Genomic DNA, 6341 nt, shown 5'->3' with positions numbered 1-6341 from the left:
GGGAGGACAGAAAGAAGAGTCTAATGTTACCTAGTCTCTGGCTGAGTTACAAGCTGGATTGGAGAAGAGAGACTCAGGAGGAAGATGAAAGACAATCCGGCTGTTTTTTTAGCTTTCTATTTTGAAATAATTATAGATGCATAAGAAGTTGCAAACACAGTACAGAGAGCTCCCATACACTCTTCACCTAGTCTCCCCGATGGGACCATCTTACACAGAGCTCCCATACACTCTTCACCTAGTCTCCCCGATGGGACCATCTTACACAGAGCTCCCATACACTCTTCACCTAGTCTCCCCGATGGGACCATCTTACGCAGAACTCCCATACACTCTTCACCTAGTCTCCCCCGATGGGATCATCTTACACAGCGCTCCCATACACTCTTCACCTAGTCTCCCCGATGGGACCATCTGACACAGCTATAGCAAAATATTAAAACCAAGCAATTGATATTGGTAATGTATATGTATAATTCTTTGTCATTTTATCAAATATGATTTGTGTAGCCATCAGTGTAATCAAGATTTGAAACCATTTCACAAAAATGTCCCTCATGCTACCCACTTGCAGATACATCTACCCTTACTTCCCTCCATCATCCCTATTTTTGGCAACCACAAATCTCTACCTCTATAATTTTATCATTTTTAGAAGGTCATATAAGTGCGATCATATTTCTATGACCTTGTGTTACTGGCTTCTTCCACTCAGAATAATGTCAGAGATATATTCAAATTGTTGCAAGTATCGGTGGTTCCTTTTTACTGCTGAGTAACATCCCATGGTATGGATGTACCACAGTTTGTTTAATCATTCACCCAGTGGAGGATATTTTAGCTTTTTTCCAATGTTTTGGCTCTCAAAAATAAAGCTGCTATGATGCAAATCTGCTCAATGTTATGTGGCAGCCAGATGGGGTGGGGGAGTTTGGGGGACAATGGATACGTGTATATGTATGGCTGAGTTCTTTCCCTGTTCACCTGAAACTATCACAACATTGTTAACCAGCGATTTGTTGTTGTGTTTAGTTGCTAAGTCGGTCCGGCTCTTTGGCGACCTCATGGACTCCATCCAGTCTGCCAGGCTTCTCTGTCTATGGGATTTCCCAAGCAAGAATACTTAATCAGCTATACCCCAATACAAAATAAAAAGGTTTTTTTTTTATTAAAAAAAAAAAATAAATAAAGCTGCTATGAACACATGTACTGGTTTTTGTAAAAACATAAACTTTCATTTCTCTGGTATAAATGTCTAGGAGTGTAATTGCAGGAACATGTGGTAAGTATGTTTAGTTTTTTAAGAGTTATCTTTCAACATAAATATAATTTTATTAACTTTTTGAAAGTAAGAAATAAGAAGCATGGTAATTAGCAGCCCAGGCTTTAGAACAAATAGACTTGGGATTCAATATGGCTCTGACATCATCAACTGTGAAACTTGGTAAAGTAATTAACTCTGCTATATTTATATGTCATTTTCTCTCATGTGTAGATTTCTGTAATCTTTGAATGGCTTCGGAATAGCACCAGATTGAAAATTTCCTGCTTTACTTGAATACCAGACAGGTAGAGTTCCTAGGGAAAGATTGAAGGCAGGAGGAGAAGGGGACAACCGAGGAAAAGATGATTGGATGGCATCACTGACTCGGTAGACATGAGTTTGAGCAAGCTCCAGGAGTTGATGATGGACAGGGAAGCCTGGTGTGTGCTGCAGTCCATGGGGTCACAAAGAGTCAGACTGAACTAAACTGAACTGAGAATTCCTAGGTATGAAATGTATAAATGTGCCAATTATCAAGTAAGGAAAAGAGAAGCTGGGCTGAATGCAATCTAGAGAGAATTAGATTGCATTAGAATGCAATCTAATGAGAATCTAGAGAAGATGAGTCAGTGTTTATTTAAGATGAGCAGGGAGTGTGCTGGAGACAGACAGGAAAGGAGAATGAGGAGTTGGCTAACTCATAACTGGGCAGCTGAAAGAGAATCTAGAAAAGTCCAGTCTCAAGACTCACACAGGAGGGGAAAAAAGAAAAAAAAAGGAACTTCCCAGGTGGTGCTAGTGGTAAAGAACCGCCTGCCAATGCAGGAGACATAAGAGACATGGGTTTGATCCCTGGGTCGGGAAGATCCCCTTGAGGAGGGCGTGGCAACCCACTCCAGTGTTCTTGCCTGGAGAACCCCATGAACAGAAGAGACTGGCGGACTATAGTCCAGGGGGTCACAAAGAGTCAGACACGACTGAAGTGACTTAGCATGCACACATGCGATTTAATGAAAGACACACAGTCCAGGAGGGTTCTGTGACTGGTGTTTTTTTAAGCTACAGATGTTGTAAGGAATTCACGGGTAGAAGCAATGGGGAAGAGAAAATATTTGTATGTATGATCAATACAGCAAAATTTATTTTATTTACTTTGGCCATGAGACATGGCTTATGGGATCTTCCTTGACCAGGAATCAAACCTGTGCCCTTGACAGTAAGAACTCAGAGTCCTAACCACTGGACCACCAGGAAATTCCCATCAACAGAATGTATGACTCATGTTCCACATATGGTTTAAAGCTAAGATAAAAAATAACTGAACTGGAGTGGGGATAGCATTGATGAGATGATTATTTAAGAGGGGCCAGATCTAGGTGGGAGTCTAGACAGAGGGGTCAAATTGAAGCAGAGGTCAAATTGACAACATATAGTCAAGTTCAAGGAGGCCAGCAGAGCCAAAAAAGGCATAAATATACCTAAGTCCAGGCAATGAGAAGCGACTATCAGGAGATCGCAGAATAGATAAAGCACGTGGGGTGGATGAATTTCTGATTCTAGAACATAAACTTTTTGTTTTTATCTATTTTCTGCTGTGTGCTGCTTCTGTGAAGCCCTGTGCCTTTGGGTGTTATTTCTAGCCAGGAAGAGCTTAAAGACCTGCCATAGTAGCCCAGCCTGGGACTTCCCTGGTGGTCCAGAGGTCAAGACTCCTCACTTCCACGGCAGGTGCACAGTTTCCATCCCTGGGCTGATAACTAAGATCTCAAATGCTGTGCGGCAGAGCCAAAAAAGAAAAGAGTCAAAAGGAGAAAAGTTAAATAAATTACGTGGGGCATAGTGATATTGGAAGTACAGAGGCAGCATTAGTTAAGTGAGGAGATCACAGACCTTGCTCACCCTCAATTTTATCCTATATAAAATCCAGATAGTAGTAGTTACAATAGTAGTTTTTGTACAAATAATCATTTTAAAGTATCCAACAACCATTAGTCTTGTACTAACAAAATAATTGTTTTAAAGTATTCAACATAGTGTTGTTTGAGTATGAGAAGAATGAAGGAACGCTTGCACATAACCTAGGCTGTGACTAGAGGAGTCAAGGGTGGTGGGACTGAAAGTTTCAACCCCCTAATCACCTGGTTGATTTCTGTAGCAACTTTAGGTGTTTTCCAAAGATCAACTTATTAACATAAGCTCAGGTGTGGCTGAAAGGAATTTCTTGTGAATATCAAGACATCTTTGTCATTCTTACCACTTAGGAAATTCCAAGGGTTTTAAGAGCAGGAACAGGAAGGAAGACTAAATATAGGTTTCTAATTCTAAATTACAATATCATACTTCCCTAATCCATTGAAACTACTTTCACCAATACATGGGATGACCGTGTAAATATTCTATAAACCAAAACTTTTGAGAGTGAAAGGTAACATTAATAACTACACTGGATGGTACTCGCTTCAGCATCACATATACCACAATTGGAACGTTACAGAGAAGATCAGCATGGCCCCAGCACAAGGATGACATGCAAATTCATGAAGCATTCCATAATTTTTGATGTATGGTGAAAACCAGCACAATATTGTAAAGTAATTAGCCTCCAATTAAAATAAATTAATTAATTAAAAAATAATTACACTGGTTGGTGGAAACAAGCAGGGCCTGTCCTGTACACAAACTGAAACTAATGACAACTGTCTAATTATTTTCACTTGGATGTTTCACATCTCACTCAACATAAAAACACTGAAGCATTGACATTCCTATGAAACCTGTTCTTCCTCATATTATTAAATCTCATCTACATTCATCCCACTTGCTCAGGCAGAAACCTAAGAATCATGACCAATTCTCCCTTCCCTTCTCTCATATGCTTGTCATAAAATCCCTATCACAGACCTATCTACAAAATATCATCTGAAAATATGCAGTCCTCTCCTCCTCCATCTACTACCTAAGTCCTTCTCCCCTACTCATTATTCTCTAGCATAATCCCCTGTTCATTTTCTTTACACTCTGTAATTATGTATTTATTAGTTTATTTGTCACTGTCTGTCTTCCCTAGTTTACTGCCTGGGACCCTGAGGTTTGGTCACCCAGTGCCTGGCATTCCTAGCACCCAGCATGATGATGACACGTAGCAGATACTCAATAAATATTTATTGGATTAATGAATACATGAATAAACAGATGCAAAAAAAAAGGCAAATACCTGCAAAACACCTTCAAGAAATACTAGCATAAATAGTGTGAAATTCAAAATAATATAGCTGAGTCTTTGTGCCCTATTAAAAAATCAGCATTTGAATCTCTAAGACAAAGACCAAACAACCAAGTAAGTGGCGAAAGGCAAGAAAGAAGACAGGAGAGGAGAAAAGCAGAGAGAACTGGTAAATTCAAACCATTCCCTCTACTTACTATGATAACTTTGAGGTCCATCCATGTTGCTGCAAAAAGCATTATTTCATCTTTCTTTATGGCTGAGTAATAGACCATTGTATAAATATACCACATAATCTTTATTCATTCATCTGTCAACAGACATTTAGTTTGCTTCCCTGTTTGGTTATTGTAAATAGTGCTTCAGTGAACATGGGAGTGCATGTATCTTTTCAAATTATAGTTTTCCCCAGATCATATGCCTAGGAGACGGATTATAGGATCATATGCCAACCCTATTTTTATTGGGTTGACCAGAAATTTCAATTGGGTTTTTTCCATAACAATAGCTTTTTAAATTTAAAAAAAGAAACAGCCATCCCCTCTAGTCTTCTCCTTTGCCCTTCATATAACTCTGTTTTAATTCCATATCTTGTGCTAGCAGAGAAAATTACACTTGAACAGGTAAGAACAATTTTTCTGGAACACCATCCTGTCTGATGCAGAAGGGAAGATGTGTTGACTTGAAAGTCAACAATTCAGAAGCAGTATCATCAACAGTGCTGTTCTCTAGACTCAGATTGTTGTGATGAATGCCAAAGGAAGATTTGTTCCACACAGAAATAGCACATTAGACAATCATCCAACAGCATGTATTAACTCTTTTTAAACATTAACTTTTGTTTTTGTTTTTCACCTGTGCTGGGATTTGTTGCTGCGTGTGGACTTTCTCTATTTGCAGCAAGCAGGGGCTGCTCTCTAGTTGCAGTGCTTGGGCTTCTCACTGTGGTGTCTTCTCTTGTCGCATAGCACTGGATCTAGAGCAGGAAGACTCAGTGGTTATGGCACACTGGCTTAGTGGCCTCAAGGCATGTGGAATCTTCCCTGCCCAGGGATCGAACCTGTATCCCCTGCATTGGCAGGTGGACTTTTAACCACTGGACCACCAGGGAAGTCCTAAACATTAACTCTTAGGTAAAAATTAAAGTAGATGGATATCCTGACTTCGGATATAACATTATTCATAGGAACTTCTCTATAATAAACAACCAGCCAATAAAGAGACAGCCTATTCTGAGAAAAGGAAGGAATGCAATTGGGAGATGGAAAAATTCAAGTTTTCATTACTGTATATCTCATTGAAAAGCTACACATCAACACACAAGACACACACATAGAAGAAAAGATTCTTTCTTCTCTTAGAATAAGCAGTCTAAGCATTCTTAGGAAGTTGGCTCCAACTTCCTAGTCTTTGGGCCTATATCCCTGAATAGCATAAGTCTCTTGTCAAGATTGGGCTGCCTCTGCATTTCAGCATCTGTACCTCTGCTGTTTGATACTATAAATAATCACATGCCACATTCATGGTAGTGGTAGCTACAAAACATCCCTAACAGGAGAAAATTTACTTGCAAATATAGTATCTGAAAGTTGCAAGTCCTGTCTTTAGAAAGGGCAATGCCCTCATCACTGGGCATCCAGGCTGTGGGAGTTCCCAGTGCAAGAAGAACAGGCCCCAGAGATCTCTGAGGCAGGCCTCCTATGTCATGCAGAACATTTCCTTCTAGGACAGAAGCCACCTAGAACAGGAACACAGTACCATTACTTGGCAAGATAGCAATCATACTGCAGTCATGCCAGTCCTCCTGCATCATTACACTGATCTTAGTAGAAGCAACAAGAACCTCGACTCCAA

At 39.9% G+C, this 6341-nt stretch overlaps 1 non-coding gene across 1 annotated transcript; it reads left to right on the top strand.

Moving 5' to 3' along the window:
* Positions 1 to 3714: 3714 nt before the first annotated feature.
* Positions 3715 to 3821, top strand: LOC139185266 (U6 spliceosomal RNA). The gene has a single exon (XR_011568871.1). It is a non-coding gene; the product is annotated as a U6 spliceosomal RNA (small nuclear RNA).
* The last annotated feature ends 2520 nt before the right edge of the window (positions 3822 to 6341 follow it).

Source organism: Bos indicus, chromosome 1 (assembly GCF_029378745.1).
Source record: "Bos indicus isolate NIAB-ARS_2022 breed Sahiwal x Tharparkar chromosome 1, NIAB-ARS_B.indTharparkar_mat_pri_1.0, whole genome shotgun sequence".
NCBI classification, from domain to species: Eukaryota; Metazoa; Chordata; class Mammalia; order Artiodactyla; family Bovidae; genus Bos; species Bos indicus.
The sequence above is the reverse complement of the archived record's forward strand: the minus strand, read 5'-3'. Positions and strand labels throughout refer to the sequence as shown.